We start from the raw sequence: 19,313 nt of genomic DNA, 5'->3' as shown, positions 1-19,313 counted from the left end.
GGTTCGCTGATGGACGAGGCATGGCCCTCCACTGCACGTCGTTGACGGTCGGCGCTGGTTGCTGCGGCATCGGGCGGAATCCGAGCTGGTTGAAGCAGCATCTGTGATACTTGACTTGCCATCGTTTCCATGTGCTTTGACAACACGGAATCGAGGTGTTTGGCCACTGAATGCTCGATCGTCGACTGTAAACTCTCGTGAAGTTGCTGAAATCCCTCGTTGAGCTTCAACACTTCCAGGCGCAGATCCGACACTTCAGCACCCACACGTTCATCAATCAACTCAGCCATCGCATCTTTCTTAGGCCCCATGAGCGAATGCTCTGATACCAATTGATAGAACCTTGTCTATCGATAATGGAACAAAATGAAGAAAACAAACAGCAAGAGAACCAATGGAATGGAAATAGAGTTGTATTTCTGTAATAACCAGGAATTAGAGAGCCTGGACCCTCCTACAGAGACAGAGTTCACTCCCAAAAATATCTACCTGAATACAAATGAAATTAATCCTCTTATTTATACATAGCCTCTAGGATAAGTGGTGCACCTAGGTACTACCCGAACATACCCCTCATAACAGAATTAGAATGTAGTATCCCCTACAGCCCTCTCCACGTGTGCCCTCTTGTGCCTCCTAGCATAGACGTATGTTAAGGGGGGTCTATCATGCAGCCAGGAGCTTGATTTCTAATATGGCTGCTAACTCACAACAGTTTGGCATTCGTCAAGATCCTGTTCCACCGCCTAAATCAGCTAATGAAGTGAGCACCTCTAATGCTAATCAGCTGGGTCAACAATTGGCTCAATTAACTGCAGTGGTACAACAACTAGCTTTGGGCCAACAGGTGCGGCCATGTGGAATCTGTCAAGTAGTGGGGCACCCTACTGATACGTGCCCCACTCTAGTAGAGGGAGAAACTGAGGGTGTTAATGCTGTGGGAAATTTTCCTGGTCAATTACGTCAGATGTATTATGAACAATTTTCACAAACTTATAATCCTGGCTGGCGTGATCATCCAAACCTTCGATATGGGAATCATCAACAAATAGCTCAACAACCAACAGCAGCAAGACCACCTGGTTTCACTACACAACAGAGGTCTCAAAATAATTATGTACCTAGACCATCACAGGCTGCTCCACTACCAAGTGCTAAACCTTCTACTGAGGATTTAATCAATGCCCTTGCCACAAATACTCTTCAATTTCAGCAAACTACCCAAGCTTCCATCAAAAGTTTGGAGAATCAGGTGGGACAATTAGCAGCATCATATAACCGGTTGGAGGCTCATTTGTCAAATAAATTGCCTTCACAACCTGAGATGAATCCCAAGGAGAATGCTAGTGCAGTAACTTTGCGCAGTGGGACGCAATATGATCCACCTAGTCCTCCAATGCCCAGTAAATTGTCATCCAAGCCACAAGTTGATTGCTCAGTTAATGAAGATGTTCCTCCAAAGCCAACCACCCCTACACAACTCAGCCCTAAGCCTACTATTGTCATTCCACCTCCATTCCCAAGCAGACTGAAAAAGACTAAAAAGGAAGAGGTTGACAAGGAAATTCTTGATACATTCCGAAAAGTAGAAGTGAATATCCCTCTTCTTGACGCTATTAAACAAGTGCCGCGCTATGCCATGTTTCTGAAAGAGTTGTGCACTAATAAGCGTAAGTTGATGGGTAATGAAAAAGTTAGTGTGGGGGAGAATGTTTCCGCAGTTCTACAAAAGAAGCTTCCACCAAAGTGTAAGGATCCTGGTACTTTTACTATCCCTTGCACTATTGGTAATAAAAGAATTGAGCGGTGTATGTTGGATTTGGGAGCCTCTATCAATGTCATGCCATTCTCCATTTATGCTTCATTGAATCTTGGTCCACTTGAAGAGACAGGGGTGATTATTCAACTTGCTGATCGGTCGAATGCTTATCCCAGGGGTGTAATAGAAGATGTTTTAGTTCAAGTAAATGAATTGGTGTTTCCGGCTGATTTTTATGTTCTTGATATGGAAGATGAATCTATTCCATGCTCCACTCCAATTTTGTTGGGGAGACCATTCATGAAGACTGCGAGAACTAAGATTGATGTGCATGACGGTACGTTGACCATGGAATTTGATGGGGAGACAATTCGATTTAATATTTTTGAGGCTATGAGGTATCCAAGTGATGTACATGCTGTTTACTCTTTTGATGTGTTGGATATTCTTTCTCAACGAGTTTTAGATTTGCATAGTGAAGATGATTTGGAGGTTGCGTTGAGAGAGCATCTTGTGTTGACCGATGAAGATTTGTCTCATGAGATCATGGATGTCATAACCACACTCAATAGTAGTTTTGACAAGACTTTTAAGAAGGTTGCATTTCTTAATTTGCCGATTTCTAATGAGAAATTGCAGCCATCAATTATTCAAGCTCCTACACTTGAATTGAAGCCTCTTCCGGAGCATCTCAAATATGTTTACTTGGGGAAGAACGAGACACTTCCTGTTATAATTGCAAGAAATCTTAACCAAGGTCAAGAAGAAAAATTAATGAGAGTACTCCGAGAGTATAAAACAGCCATTGGTTGGTCTATTGCGGATATTAAGGGGATTAGCCCTTCTATGTGCATGCACCGAATTTTACTTGAAGAAGGGTCTAAACCAACACGTGAGGCGCAACGGAGATTGAATCCACCTATGATGGAGGTTGTGAAAAAGGAGATACTGAAGCTCCTTAGTGTGGGTATTATTTACCCAATTACAGACAGTCAATGGGTGAGTCCTGTTCAGGTAGTGCCAAAGAAGTCTGGAATCACAGTGGTAAAGAATGATGAAAACGAGCTGGTACCAAAAAGAATGCAAACCGGGTGGCGAGTTTGTATAGATTACCGAAAGTTGAATGCAGCAACCCGTAAGGATCACTTTCCATTACCGTTCATTGATCAGATGCTTGAGAGGTTAGCGGGTCATCCTTATTATTGTTTTCTTGACGGTTATTCGGGATATAATCAGATTGTTATAGCTCCTGAAGACCAAGAGAAGACAACCTTTACATGCCCTTTTGGTACATTCGCTTTTCGACGAATGCCGTTTGGGTTATGTAATGCTCCGGCTGTAGCACCCACATTATTTTGATATAATATAGCCAATAATCACATGATTGCATTGCATTACATATCATACAATATGTATAATTTGAGCATATGCATATTCTTATAAGTGTTCTCATGTATAAGTATAAAAGTTGTGTATGTGATGTCTATATGTATGCTCAATATTATTAACCTTGTGGCATTTGAGTTGTCTTTTATGGGTGTTTGATGTGCTCAGGATATAAGAAAGTATGAAAAATATGGACAAGGCATGAAATTAAGTGATGAAAGTGAGATATAGAAGGCAAAATAGGTTAAGTAGTGAAAAATAGTACAATGTCGATTACTAGTATTTTGGTGTAAAATTGAGTATTTATGGATTTACCAAATGTAATCGAGGTATGATTAAGGTCTCATTGATGATGTAAAAATGATTTTAGAACCATTAGATCAATTCTTGATGGGAGGTATACATAATCAGTGGTATTGATGCAAAGTCAAAACGAGCTTAGCATAAGTGCGCTACGCTCGATCGGGTAAGCATAACTATTGGGTATGAAGTCATATGGACCTAAGGTTTGGTGTGAGTGTTTTACACATAAGGATAATAGGCCTAGCAGATGATTAAGTCGAAATTATTGAAGTGATAAGGTTTTCATAAGTCAAAAGGTGAAATGATGAGATGAAAGGTGTCAACTTTTGACAATAAGGCTAAATCATTGAAAATAAGGAATTTTCATCAACCTTATCACTTTGCACGACCATTATTCTGAAAAACAGAAAGAAAAGAAAACCAAAAATCATTTCTTGGCTGGTTTGAAGAAATTCTAAGGAGATCCAAGTGAAATCAAAGCCAAAGAAGTAGATTAAGCTTAGTTCTAGCCTTTTTATGGTAAGTTCTTGTACTTGGAAGTTAAACTATGTTTTTTTGAATTTTTCTGAAAGCTTATATATGGTGTTTTATCATTTTTAAGATATTTCTTGGGGTTTCCAAGTGGTTTGAGGTTTAGAAAAGCTTGAAGAGATTGTTTTCGCCGAAAAGTTGCTCGGTAAGTGAAATTTTGTGTTTTATGAGGTTTTTGGGGTTCTTGGAGTACAAGATGATTTTTGGTTATTTGATTGAGTTTATAAGAGAGTATATATGTTTATAAATGTTTTAATAGATGTGGAGACTCATTTAATTTGGATGATGATCTAGGAGATAAGAATTTTATCAAAATCAGTATATGATAACTTTATGATGAATCATGTTGGTATTTGGGATATATGGTTATGGTAGGTTAATTGATGTTGATTATTGGTGGATTTTGATATTTGAGGATAGCTAAAATTAAGGGGAAACTCTGTCAAAATTTCCCCAAATGTCTAAGATAAATCTAATGCTCGATCTAGGTGGTTTAAGGCGTTTTAGGCATGTTTTGGGTATGAAAGTTGATATGATGTTTTATGGGTATTTTTAAATGATAGTTCAATGTCTTACTGCCTTCATTGTGATGAGAAATCCATGTCATTGTCAGGATAAGCATATCAACACCTAAGACATCACTTGTTACACGGTGAAATATATTGTGGACAAAAGGTAAGTAAAGTACTCAACTGCAACACAAGAATTATGTGTTATGTGAAAGTATGCATTATATGAATATTTTGTGAGTAAGTGGTATTAACATACAGTGACACTTCATTATAAATTTGTATGCATGGCATAATAGTGATATGGTAAATTATTATATGATATAAGACCATGTATGATATTATGATGATTAATTATATGATGCATTTGCAAGTTTTGTGCAACATAAAAGAAAGTTGTAATAAGAAGTTTAAGTTCAGTGCCACTGTTTTGAAAATGCAAATGAAAGTGTTAATAAGTGTAAACGGAGGCCTATAATAGGCTTATAGTGGCTGCCCAATAATTTGGGCTAGGTTTTAGTGAACCAATTATATTGTTTGCCATATTTCCGTTTTTATTTCTCCTCCATATGAGTTATTGTTATATGTATTGACACCACAGTGTGTGGCCGCCTTAACTCTTGAGCCTGACGGGGCAACGATGGAATAAGGTTTTTAATGTGCCCTACTGTGGTGATGGCTAGCCGGAGGAGAACCCATGGGATTTTATATTGTATGTGTAACAAGCCCTGCAGGCATTGACCAATTCAAACAGTGTGCACAATATTAAGGGGCCCAAAAATTTAAAAAGAAGTTGTGTATGTCCATTGATATTGGGTAATCATTAGCATTGCATGCATTACTTTGCTTACTGAGCTTTAGGCTCACAGTTGTCTTGTGTTGTAGGTAGAGAAAGAAATGTGTGAATGACACGAGGAGAACTGAAGCATGGTCCTGACCCTGATTTGTACATATGAACATATCGACCTTTTGTGGGTTATTTCAGTTATCAGTGAGATGTTTGTAATAAAGTGTGAAGTTATGTTTTGAAAATAAATTGGGTTATTTAATACTTATGTATAATATGTTTGAGACCCACTTTATGTTTAATGTAAATAATGTGAAATAAGTTTTCAAGTTTTAAAAAAAAAAATGTCCAAACTTTTGCAGTAATAAATTATGATATAGTTTTAAAACGTAACACCTCAAATATGGTTTTAACTAAAATAAGTGAGGGTGTTACACCGGCTACATTTCAGCGATGTATGATGAGCATTTTTTCAGAATATATTGAAAATATCATCGAAGTTTTTATGGTGACTCATTTGATTGCTGCCTTCATAATCTCACTTTGGTACTCCAGCGGTGTATTGAAACTAACCTTGTGCTCAACTGGGAAAAATGCCATTTTATGGTAAGCCAAGGTATAGTTTTGGGTCATGTGATTTCAGTCAAGGGAATAGAGGTTGATAAGGCAAAGATTGATTTAATTCGTTCTCTACCATCTCCGACTAGTGTGAAAGAAGTAAGATCATTCCTTGGGCATGCAGAGTTTTATCGGAGATTTATAAAGGATTTCTCTAGAATTTCCACACCTCTATGCAACCTTCTCCAAAAAGATGTAAAGTTCGAATTTAATGACAAGTGTTTCGTGGCTTTCAACCTATTAAAAGAGTCTCTAACTACAGCTCCTATAATTCAGCCACCGAATTGGGAGTTACCATTTGAACTCATGTGTGATGCAAGTGACTATGCCGTGGGCGCTGTTCTTGGGCAGCGAGTTGACAAGCTTCCTCATGTTATATATTATGCTTCTCGCACTCTTAATGATGCTCAACTTAATTATTCCACCACTGAAAAAGAGCTCTTGGCAGTCATTTTTGCATTGGAAAAGTTTCGGTCATACTTGATTGGAACTAAAGTGATTGTGTATACCGACCATGCTGCCCTTCGCTATTTATTGGCAAAGAAAGAAGCCAAGCCTCGGCTGATCCGGTGGATTCTACTTCTTCAAGAGTTCGATTTGGAGATAAAAGATAAAAAGGGTTCTGAGAATGGGGTGGCGGATCACTTGAGTCGTCTTATTCGGGATGAAGATAATTTGCCCATAGAAGAAAAATTTCCGGATGAGCAACTCCTCGCCATGCAAGAAGTTATTCCTTGGTATGCCGACATTGTAAACTACCTTGCTTCAAAGGAGTTACCAAGTGATCTCACACAAGCACAACGGAACAAGATTAAGCATGATGCTCGCCACTATATATGGGATGAACCTTATCTTTGGAAGCATTGTACTGATCAAATCATTCGTAGGTGTGTACCGGAATCTGAATTTCGTTCCATCCTTGCTTTTTGTCATGCTTATACTTGTGGTGGACACTTTGGACCTAAGAGGACAGCTCGTAAGATATTTGACAGCGGTTTCTATTGGCCCACAATTTTCAAAGATGCTTATGTTTATTGTAAGGCATGTGATCGTTGTCAACGAGTTGGTAACATAATGGCCAAGGATCAAATGCCTCAAACTCCTATTTTAATTCTTGAGATCTTTGATGTTTGGGGTATGGATTTCATGGGACCATTCCCATCCTCTTTCGGCTATGAATATATTTTATTGGCGGTAGACTACGTGTCTAAATGGGTGGAAGCAATTGCAACTAGAACGGATAATTCAAAAACAGTAGTGGATTTCATTCGCTCCAACATTTTTGTGCGTTTTGGTACACCTAAGGCTATACTTAGTGATCGAGGCACTCATTTTTGTAACAAGAGTATAGAAGCATTGTTTCGACGCTATAGTGTAACTCACAAGGTGACAGTTGCTTATCATCCACAAGCCAACGGGCAAGCGGAGGTTTCTAATCGTGAAATTAAATTGATTCTTGAGAAAACTGTAAATCCAAACCGGAAAGATTGGAGTACAAGGCTTGATGATGCCTTGTGGGCGTATCGAACAGCATATAAAACACCTATCGGTATGTCACCTTATCGGTTGGTGTATGGGAAACCTTGCCATCTACCGGTGGAGCTAGAGCATAAGGCGTGGTGGGCTGTAAAGAAGTGTAACATGGACATGGTTGCTGTAGGACAACAAAGAATGCTTCAATTGCATGAGTTACAAGAAATACGCAATGAAGCATATGAGAGTTCGAAAATCTACAAGGAGAAAACCAAAGCTTTTCATGACAAACATATTCTTCGGAAGAGCTTTGTGGAAGGTCAGAAAGTTCTCATGTATCACTCTCGCCTTAAACTCTTTCCTGGGAAGTTGAAGTCTCGCTGGTTAGGTCCGTTCATTGTTACCAAGGTTTTTCCTCATGGAGCGGTCGAAGTTGTAAGTCCAAGTACCGGAAAGTCTTTCAAGGTGAATGGCCAGAGACTGAAGCCCTACTATGAGTCAATGGCGGAGGATGAGCAAGTTCATGTGATGTACCTTGAAGACCCAGTTTATGTCGATGAAGATTGAAGTTCTAAGTCGAGCTAGCGACGTTAAACGTAGCCATCTTAATTGTTTTCAGTTTTAGTTATTTTCTTTATTTTTTTTTAATTTTTAAGTTGAACATTTAGTATTTCAATTTTATGTACTCTGATTCTTTCTTTAAACCGTGAAAAACGTTAAAAAAAAAAAAAAAAAAAAAACACTCTCTTGCCGCGGCACATAAAAGCCTTGCCGCGGCACGCACCAGAAGAATCAGACCCGAGACCCACTGACCGCGGCAAAGAAAAACCCTTGCCGCGGCACGTGAAGAACCCCTAGATTCGAGCCTTCTCTGCCGCAGCCACTAAAAATCCTTGCCGCGGCACGTACCCTAATTGCATGTGTGCCGCGGCACATAAACAGTCCTGCCGCGGCACAACTCCCAGAAAATGCCTAAATACCCTTTTTCTTCCCCTTTTCTCACCCATCACTCTTCCTCTTACCTTCTAGAAACTACCCACCGATTTTGCCATCCCATTCTCCATCTTCATTCCTCTCCTCTCAATCCCTACACATAATCACCCCATTCCTCATACTCATCCTCACTTCTCATTAATCCAAAGACCTTGCCTATTCCATCACCCACTATACCCATACCCATCTTCTCCATCAATTTTAACCATACCCATTCCTCAAAATCACCATCATTAGCCACCCATTACTGACTAATGCTCATTGGGTATGCTTTGCTCGGGATCAAGCACATTTGCATCATCTTTGGGTTGGATTCAAGGTATTTTTCTCTATTTGCAAGCTTTGATTGAGATCTATCAACTTCTAATTCCTCTGAGAGTGGACGGGTTTTGTTGGATCTCATTCTTTGATTTTGATTTCTGTGGTGAAAATGCTTGTATATTGAGTGTATCTACATCTTGGGGGTAGTTGATCAAGCCATAACCTTGTGATCTCTGAGTTTTAAACTGTGCACTCTACATGTTCGATGAAATGCCACAGTGAGTTGAATAGTCAGATTTGAGCGTGTTACATCTTCTGCTCTGTGCTGTGCCATTAATTATTAATCATTACCACTTTGAAGGCGTTAATCCTCAATTATTGCCTGTGATATAATGTCGAGCAAGAGATCACGCACTGACCATGCAGGCCCGTCTACCACAGCCAAAGTCAAGTATGATGCAAAGAAATTCACTTCAAAAGAAGCGTTTGAAAGCTACAAGGATGCCATTGATAAGAAGAAGGCATGGGTGGCAGAACGGGGCTTTGATCTAGGCATGCATCATCCTTATCCAAGGTTGATGAGTATCATCGAGCAGAGGGGTTGGCAAAGACTGTGTGCCCAACCACAGCCCGCGGTTGTATCGATTGTTCTATGCTAATGCAATCGACCGCAAGAATTTACAGGTAATGGTTAGGGGTGTTCCCGTTACCTATTCTGCCTCTGCCATTAACCGTTACTATGGCTTGCCAGACATTCCCAATGACGAATTTAATGCTTCTGAATCAAATCTGGACCCTAATGCCATTATCCAAGCCATTGGCATTAGCGGGGTGCGGTGGAGGACGACTGAGAATGACACTGCTCATAAACTGGAGTCCAAATATATGGACTATGAACTCAAGGCATGGCACCGTTTTGTTGGGGCAAAATTGTTCCCCACAAAACACTTTGGGACAGTGGACGTGGCGTGTGGGAACTTGTTGTACGCCATCGTAACAAACAAGTCTATAGACGTTGGCAAGATCATTCATGCATCAATCCTGAAGAGTATGTCCAGTACACAGAATGGGTTCTACCATCCTTCATTAATCACAGACCTATGCAAGAAGGCCGGTGTACGATGGAATGATAATGAGTAGGTAATAAACCCAATGCATATCATTGACAGGAATACTATTCAGCGGTTTGACAAACCCACAGCCACATCTTCTGCGCAACCTGCATCTTCTTCACATGCACCTGTTCAGCCTCACACTGGCCATACCAGGACACTTACTGATCGGGTTGCCACCATGGAGAATGAACTTTATCATGCTCGTCTTGATATGCGAGCATATCATGAAGAGATGGTGGCCCACAATCAAAGAATGATGGAGTTTGCTAGCTATCAGGACTTGTGCTTCAGGATGCAGCAAACCAATTTAGGGGCGGATATGTCTGGATATCCACCGGCCCCAATGTGATTGCCACCGTATCCTCCAGCTGTTCCAGTGCCGCCGAGTCACACTCGGGAATATGGAGATGATGATGAAGCAGGTGGCACAGAGGAGTTCAACTATGATGAGGATGACACTTTTAGTCGCAACTGATGAGGGAGTTTTCTTTTTTCTTATTTTTCTTTTATTTACTGTTCTTGTCTCAATTTGTACTTATTTCCATTGAGGACAATGTTCAATTTAAGTGTGGGGGACGGGTAACAAATTGTTGGGTAACAAATTGTTTGTCGCAATTTGTTACCCGTCCCCCACACTTAAATTGAACATTGTCCTCAATGGAAATAAGTACAAATTGAGACAAGAACAGTAAATAAAAGAAAAATAAGAAAAAAGAAAACTCCCTCATCAGTTGCGACTAAAAGTGTCATCCTCATCATAGTTGAACTCCTCTGTGCCACCTGCTTCATCATCATCTCCATATTCCCGAGTGTGACTCGGCGGCACTGGAACAGCTGGAGGATACGGTGGCAATCACATTGGGGCCGGTGGATATCCAGACATATCCGCCCCTAAATTGGTTTGCTGCATCCTGAAGCACAAGTCCTGATAGCTAGCAAACTCCATCATTCTTTGATTGTGGGCCACCATCTCTTCATGATATGCTCGCATATCAAGACGAGCATGATAAAGTTCATTCTCCATGGTGGCAACCCGATCAGTAAGTGTCCTGGTATGGCCAGTGTGAGGCTGAACAGGTGCATGTGAAGAAGATGCAGGTTGCGCAGAAGATGTGGCTGTGGGTTTGTCAAACCGCTGAATAGTATTCCTGTCAATGATATGCATTGGGTTTATTACCTCCTCATTATCATTCCATCGTACACCGGCCTTCTTGCATAGGTCTGTAATTAATGAAGGATGGTAGAACCCATTCTGTGTACTGGACATACTCTTCAGGATTGATGCATGAATGATCTTGCCAACGTCTATAGACTTGTTTGTTACGATGGCGTACAACAAGTTCCCACACGCCACGTCCACTGTCCCAAAGTGTTTTGTGGGGAACAATTTTGCCCCAACAAAACGGTGCCATGCCTTGAGTTCATAGTCCATATATTTGGACTCCAGTTTATGAGCAGTGTCATTCTCAGTCGTCCTCCACCGCGCCCCGCTAATGCCAATGGCTTGGATAATGGCATTAGGGTCCAGATTTGATTCAGAAGCATTAAATTCGTCATTGGGAATGTCTGGCAAGCCATAGTAACGGTTAATGGCAGAGGCAGAATAGGTAACGGGAACACCCCTAACCATTACCTGTAAATTCTTGCGGTCGATTGCATTAGCATAGAACTCACGAACAATCGATACAACCGCGGGCTGTGGTTGGGCACACAGTCTTTGCCAACCCCTCTGCTCGATGATACTCATCAACCTTGGATAAGGATGATGCATGCCTAGATCAAAACCCCGTTCTGCCACCCATGCCTTCTTCTTATCAATGGCATCCTTGTAGCTTTCAAACGCTTCTTTTGAAGTGAATTTCTTTGCATCATACTTGACTTTGGCTGTGGTAGACAGGCCTGCATGGTCAGTGCGTGATCTCTTGCTCGACATTATATCACAGGCAATAATTGAGGATTAACGCCTTCAAAGTGGTAATGATTAATAATTAATGGCACAGCACAGAGCAGAAGATGTAACACGCTCAAATCTGACTATTCAACTCACTGTGGCATTTCATCGAACATGTAGAGTGCACAGTTTAAAACTCAGAGATCACAAGGTTATGGCTTGATCAACTACCCCCAAGATGTAGATACACTCAATATACAAGCATTTTCACCACAGAAATCAAAATCAAAGAAGGAGATCCAACAAAACCCGTCCACTCTCAGAGGAATTAGAAGTTGATAGACCTCAATCAAAGCTTGCAAATAAGTAGCAAATCTAAAAGACCTTGCCTATTCCATCGAAAATATATATATATATATAGATATATACAACTTAGCCCCCACCACTCTAGAACACACTAGTTAATTGCTTGAGGCGAAATCATAAGTGCACAGAATTAGGAAAATGATAAAGGCAATTTCTTTGGATCGTTTGAGCCTTTCAAGCCTACCTTATCAATAATGTATCCTTAGTTCCCTGTTTTGAGCTTTATAGACCATATTTTTTTTCGATGAAAACTAATTACTTAACCCAAAACCTCTTTATTTATTTATTTTTTATCTATGTTGATAACCCATTGCACCATGGCTTAGCTAGTTAAATTTCTACTATGGAATGAAGGGTTATGTGTACTTTGGGATGAAAGGTTATATGAAAAAAAAAAAAAAAAAAAGTATAGTAAGAGTTTCTGTATATGATGTGGTTATAAGTGTGAAATCTCCTATTTATCCCCAAGAAATATGTTAAAAGCAAAGAAAAAAGAAAAAGAGAAAAAGAAGAAAAAAAATTTCTTGCATAAAAATAAGTGTGGGGGAAAATAGAGAGATCAATAATGTATGAAAACTATGAGGGAATTGGGGAAGAAGATCCAAAGTAGAAAACGAGAAAAAAAGAAGTAAATAAAGTCTATATTAGGTATGCTATGGTGTAATATGAGCCTAAATGTATCTTTCTCATCTACCCTGCACCCTAGCCATACATTACAAGCTGATAAAGACCTTTTGATTTTTTATTCTGTGTGTTTATATTAGTGGAGAGTAATTGGTTATTGTCTATGGAGTAGTTGTCCTTTATATATATATACTCATTTTCTGATGAGGGGCTAGTTTGCTAAAAAAAAAAAAAAAAAAAGAATAAAACGACATGTATAAATTCATCTTGATTCAAGTGAGCTGGTAAGTATGACTGTTATAACTCGTGGTTTAAGACAAATTTCAAGTGGTTCATCAATTTAGGAGTTGAAAATCTGATGGTTATGAAATTCAAAGTCACTATAGCATAATCTTTTAGTGTAATTCTCTGAGACAATCATCGTATTCAGTGAGACCGCCTTTGTGTTAGTTTTTAGTTTTGTTTAGAGTCTAGTGGGTTTGCTAAGGGACTAGCAAAGTTCAAGTGTGGGGGAATTTGATAAGTATATTTTTGTATAAAGTTTACCTTTCTACTTATCAGATTTTGTGTTCATAAGTAGTGTGTTTGGGGATAGTTAGAATCGTTTTGTTAATTTGTTTCATTTAATCTAAATCATTATTTTTAAGGATAATTGTATATTTTTTATGATTTTTGGTTGAATGATGATTTTGTAGGATTCTAACCATTGGAGTAAAGTGTTAAAGAGAAGAAAAATCGAGAAAAGAACAAAAGTACGAGAAATCTGAGAGCTTGCCGCTACAGGGAAAAGTCCCTGCCGCTACGAGGCAAGTCAGAGAGGTCCTTGCCGCTACAGGGAAAAGTCTCTGCCGCTACAAGAGAAACAGAGAGTCTCGTGCCGCGGCAAGGAAAGTTGCATACCGCGGCACGCAAAGCCTATATCGCACATCTGAAGCCTCGTGCTGCGGCAAGGAAATATGGCTGCTGCGGCACGCGTTTGAATTCAAATTTAAATTCGATTTTTCTTAATTTTTGGACGGGAAATAAAAGGGGGATTAGGTCATATTCGTGAATTAAGTTTTAGATATACGATTTTAGAGAGAGAAACTCAAGGAGAGCGCAGGAGAAGAAGGAAGATCGCATTCAATATTTTAACAGTTTTCTTCTTCTCTCAACTCTATTATTCTTTGGTTTTATTTATGGTTTTCATCATGGTTATTGGCTAGTTTCTTTTAGGTTAAGGGTTATTCAAAACCCAGACATGATTGTTTGAATTGAGATGTGAATATTATTTCTTGATTTCCCTAATATTAAATTGATTCTATTTTTCTATGCTTATTGTATGAATTTTGTGATTCCTTGTTAGGGTGTACAACTAATTAGGGTTTGCATTATTTCATTATCATCTTAGAATTTCTATTCACCTAATAGTTTAGGGTTCTGAGTATCTGTGATAAATTGCAATCAATGATGTGGTCAAAAGTATTGTTGATTGTGATGAAGAATAGAACATAGGTTAAATGAATTAAATGCTTCATTGATTTATTGCCTAGATTAACCTATCTCCACTGTTGTTAATGCTTTTACTAAATTAAATGAATTGTATGCTTAATAGGTTTGTTATTTGGTAAAAAGAATTAATTATTGAGCGCTTAGCCGTAATTGATTGTGATAGGGAGATTGGGATAATTGACTGCTTAAGCGTTATCTGCAAGGTTAATAGTTTAATTGGGAATCGGAATAATATTCATTATTGATATTCATGCATGACTGTCTGAGGTGGAGAATGATTCTTAACTGTTCTTTAAAATCGTTATAAATCTTTTCTTGCTTATCAATCGTTTTCTTATTTTTACATTTCAAAATCCCCCTTTCATTTTAACTTTGTTAAGCTTTTGTGAATAATAAATTGAATATAGTTCCTTGGGTTCGACCTCTATTTGCCATTGTACTAAATTAATTGGTGATAGTATAATTAAAATCTTTGTTAAATTTGGTACGCCATACGACACGCATCACGGGGCGACACACAATTTCATCACCACGGAATTAGCCCAGAAATTGGCATTGCCAATATCCACGACTGATGCTTATGGGGTGCAACTGGGCAGTGGTCAAGCGGTGAAGGGGGAAGGCATATGTCGCTCGGTGCCGTTACGTTTGCAAGGACTGGAAATAATCGAAGATTTCCTGCCGTTGCAACTAGGTAGTACTGATGTTATCTTGGGCGTCCAGTGGCTGCAAACTTTAGGGGAAACCACTCACCATTGGCGGAACCATACGATGAAACTTCGAATCCAAGGTCAGCCCGTGGTTTTACATGGAGACCCTCTGCTTCACAAGACTTGCATTTCGTTGAAACAGATGGTACGGCTGCTCCAAAATGAGCGGCAAGGCGTTTGGGTCAAGCTGGGTTGCGCTTCGGTTATTCCGAGCTTGGCAACAAATTCGGATGAGATACAGCAACTTTTACAGCGGTACAAACATGTTTTTGACACACCAACTTCCCTACCGCCGCCGAGACGACATGATCACGCCATTGTCCTTCAGCCCGGCACCACTCCAGTGAGTATTCGCCCCTATCAGTACCCACATGGCATCAAGGATGAGGTCGAGAAAATTGTTCAAGAGATGCTGCAATCAGGGGTGATCCAGCCAAGTAACAGTCCCTACTCGAGCCCTATTCTTTTGGTTAAAAAGAAGGATGGCGGATGGAGGTTTTGTGTGGATTATAGGGCCCTTAATAGAGCCACGGTACCCGATAAATTCCCCATCCCAGTTATTGATGAGTTGATAGACGAGTTGCATGGGGCTCATGTATTTTCAAAGTTAGACTTGCGCTCGGGGTACCATCAAATTCGGGTGAGGCCGGAAGATATCCATAAAACGGCCTTTAGGACTCATGAAGGCCACTATGAGTTTGTAGTGATGTCATTTGGACTGACCAATGCCCCCGCCTCCTTTCAATCTCAGATGAACGACATTTTCCAGCCGCATCTTCGAAAAAGAGTATTGGTCTTTTTCGACGACATCCTCGTCTATAGCCCGGATGAGGAAACTCATGTCAAAGATCTTGAAATCGTGTTGCAAACATTGTCTCACCACCAGTTTTTTGCTAACTTCAAGAAGTGTTGTTTTGGACAGCGACAAGTTGAATATTTGGGTCACATTATTTCAGGCAAGGGGGTGGCGGTGGACCCTTCTAAGATCCAATCTATGCTGGATTGGCCGCTGCCCAAAACAATTAAAGAGCTGCGGGGATTCCTTGGGCTCACAGGGTATTATAGGAAGTTTGTCAAGAACTATGGGGCCATTGCTAGACCTCTTACTGACCAACTTAAAAAAGACCAATATGGCTGGACCGAAGAAGCTTCTGCTGCATTTGAAGAACTGAAGAAAACGCTGACCACAGTACCTGTCTTAGCACTTCCAGATTTTACCAAGCCGTTTGTGGTTGAAACTGATGCTTCGGGGTTCGGCGTAGGGGCTGTTTTGATGCAGGAGGGACGGCCACTAGCGTATTTCAGTCAGGTATTGAAGCCCAAAGCGAGGCTGAAATCCATATATGAAAAAGAACTCATGGCTATTGTACTAGCGATACTCAAATGGCGACCTTACCTCCTAGGACGACGATTTATTGTGCGAACAGACCAGAAAAGTCTCAATTTTCTATTAGAACAGCGGCTGGTTACTCCTGAACATCAGAAGTGGTTAGTCAAATTGTTGGGATTTGATTTTGATATTCAGTATCGCTCAGGGGAAACAAATAGGGCGGCTGATGCTTTGTCTCGGGTCAGTCATGTGGAATGTTCTTTACTGACATCTACTACATGGATGGATTGGGAGCTAGTTGATCGTGAGGTGGCAGCGGACCCTTTTTTGTCTCGGGTTAAGGCAGATTTGGAGCGAGGAAAAGTTATTGCTGGGTTTTCAATATTCCAGCGACGGGTACTGTACAAGGGCCGCTTAGTTTTGTCCAGCACTTCAGCTTTGGTACCCCATTTTTTGCTGCCTTTGATTTGGAATTTTTACATTTTCAGACCGTCTCAATGCATTGTCAAAGGCCATATTAATTCAGCATTTCATTAGAAATTGTATTTCCAATAGCAGCATGTCCAATGCTTGGTGCCATATGACCTTGTTCTGTTTTTTTTTGGCATTTAAAGGAAATTACGTAACTGTAAAGTCTATCATCTTTACCACGAGGGAAAAGAAGAAGATAAAGGAAACATACAACAATAGGTTTAAAATTGTTACCAAAGCCTCAAAACAAACCAGAATATATCATCAGCTGAGGTAAATCATGCCTATACCATACAAGTGGTTTGCTTGAAAATTTTGGAAATTTGCACGGCACATTACCTGGGAAGTGAAAAAGTAAGTTTTGCATGGAACGTAAATTTGGTTCCTTGATGACCTCATCTTGCTTTGAACTAAAGTCTCTGAATAGTTTAGGTGTCTCAGATTTTCCATTGTGCTGCTCAAGTAACTCTTCAACAGCTGCATAAGAGCGATGAAGAGAAAAACACCAGATGATCAGACATGTAGTATGTTTGCCGTACTTGTGCAATAGGCAGTATGCCAAAATTCAAAATATATTCAGGCCCAAGCCCAACAGTAAGTTATCGACACAAATCAATATAGCTAAGCAGTTGAACAAAGCTAAAACTAACATTGCCACACATGCAAAGTATGTTTACCTTTACTAAGAACTTCAAGGTTAAGGTCCTTCTCATGATAAAAAACTGGATTCCTAAAATGTTTAAATAAAATGCAGCATGCCCCATTTCCCACCTGCAGATATAAGCAGAAATTAAAAAGCAACCAACGGATAGTACCAGCTAGTAAGAGCGTCTGTCAACATTTTCCAAATACAAAATAAGGCCTTCCCTCCCTCCCTATCAAAGATATTTAGTAGTAAAATTTTGAGGTTTGAAGATTGCACTCACCTCAGAAAAGTTCTTATTAGATAATAAAATGGGAGAGGAAATGTTTTCATTCACTATTAGTTGGACTAAATTACTTCTGCCAGCCGCAGAACAATTTAAACCGCCAGACTGAAAACCAATAATGTGGAGTTGAGGAAATCTGCAACAATATGACCACACTACAAAGGATCAGAGAGAGAGAAGAGAGATGGAGATATTAATAGATAAAGAAAAAGACTGAGAGGGAAAGAAAAGACAATGGATTGACTATTTAAACCAAAGGCTCTTTAGGGGAATTTGAAATTTTCAAATATCATTTCTTTACCTATGCTGAAGTAACTTTACTTTTTCAAAAAACGTAAAAGCTTCAAAGTCATTTGTGAAATAACTTTCAGAAAATTGTCCAGTGATTACCAAGAAGGCTCCATTTCTTTTAGAGACATTGTTGATCCCTTCCAATTTGTTCAACCAACAATGATTTGGGCCTGCATGTAATATAAACAGAAATGGATTTAAAACAGGGGATAGAATTTGGAGTAACATCCATGGAATTCCCATTCTTTATAATACTTGCTCAAATTATTACATCCAAAAATATATGAGTGATATGTATAAAAATGAGATCATTCTCCTAATTTGATGTACAATTTAATCATAACTATTGAAAATGTAATAAAAAATAAAGTAAAATGAGATCACTAGCACAAAATGAACTTGATCTCTGACGATGCTAAGTAGTAACCATAAAATATTATAGCAAAATGAAAGTATGAAATTACTTTATACCTTCTAGTTAATCCAAAGAGGATTTAATGAATGACACAATACTAGATTCTGAGGTAAACTTATTAGGCAATTTCGAAGCAGATGAGAACCTGAAAAAGACTGTCTTTTAGAAGTTAGGAAAGATACCAAAGCTTTTGACGAACAAGGCCCAACCATCCCACAAATATTAAACTCCTTTAAGCTAAAACTCTACATTAATCCATTTCATCCATTTCATTTAGAATCAAAGGGAAGAACCTCAGAAAAATATACCACAAAATTGGATTATAATTACCGTTGAAATTGAAATTGGCTTGGTAAAAAGCTTCTGCTTACTCTGTCCGAAACATGCAATTGAGGAACTCTAGACAAAGCCAGCAAATTTTTAGCTGTTCTACATTTTATGTAATTTTCACCTGACCAAATCCACAAATCATTTCAATATAACAGTAAGTTTCACACTGACGAAACAATTCTTAAGCTAATACATACACAAAGATTAACGGTGAAGTTTGACGAAAGAAAACCTGAGAAACTTCGGGTGAAAAACCTTGAGGTTTCTCTCAAGCGCCGAAATCTCAAGGCCATTCTCGTTAGAAATGATCTTCGAAAAATGAAAGATTTCTTGGATCGGCGGAGCCTGACGGCTGAGATTTTCCTCCCCCGGCGTTGAGTCGGACGTCGAGGGCTTAATTGTTGGGCTTGGGGTTTAGGCCTACTGGCCTAGGGTTTTACTCTTATGGGCCCGTATCACGGGCCCATTTTACAGAACTATATGAAATGGGAAAGGGGACTTTACAATAATATAAAATAACTACTTATAAGAAAAGAGTAAAGATATGTGCATCCAAAATATGCACATAAATATTACACACAGTAACGTGTCACTACTTTTTAAAACAGTAGGTCTAAGTTTTAATAAATGTGATTGGCTAGGTTAAACTGCCACATCACTGTGTATAATGTTTGAGTGTGTATTTTGGGTGGACATATCATTACTCATAAGAAAAATGGTTTATACTTTT

At 39.4% G+C, this 19,313-nt stretch overlaps 1 long non-coding RNA gene and 1 pseudogene across 2 annotated transcripts; one reads left to right on the top strand and one right to left on the bottom strand.

Moving 5' to 3' along the window:
- Positions 1–18,996, bottom strand: part of LOC133782951 (uncharacterized) — a 31,578-nt pseudogene extending 12,582 nt beyond the window's left edge.
- Positions 3,724–5,596, top strand: LOC133782966 (uncharacterized). Of its 2 annotated transcripts, none has more exons than XR_009870742.1 (4): positions 3,724–3,967; positions 4,050–4,124; positions 4,593–4,654; positions 5,374–5,596. It is a non-coding gene; the product is annotated as an uncharacterized LOC133782966 (long non-coding RNA). The 2 variants fall into 2 exon arrangements; XR_009870744.1 differs by lacking the exon at positions 5,374–5,596 and adding an exon at positions 5,090–5,364.
- Positions 18,997–19,313: the final 317 nt, after the last annotated feature.

The sequence above is a fragment of the Humulus lupulus genome, chromosome 1, assembly GCF_963169125.1.
Source record: "Humulus lupulus chromosome 1, drHumLupu1.1, whole genome shotgun sequence".
In the NCBI taxonomy this organism is placed as follows: Eukaryota; Viridiplantae; Streptophyta; class Magnoliopsida; order Rosales; family Cannabaceae; genus Humulus; species Humulus lupulus.
Note: the sequence above shows the minus strand (reverse complement) of the source record. Positions and strands in the feature narration are given on the sequence as shown.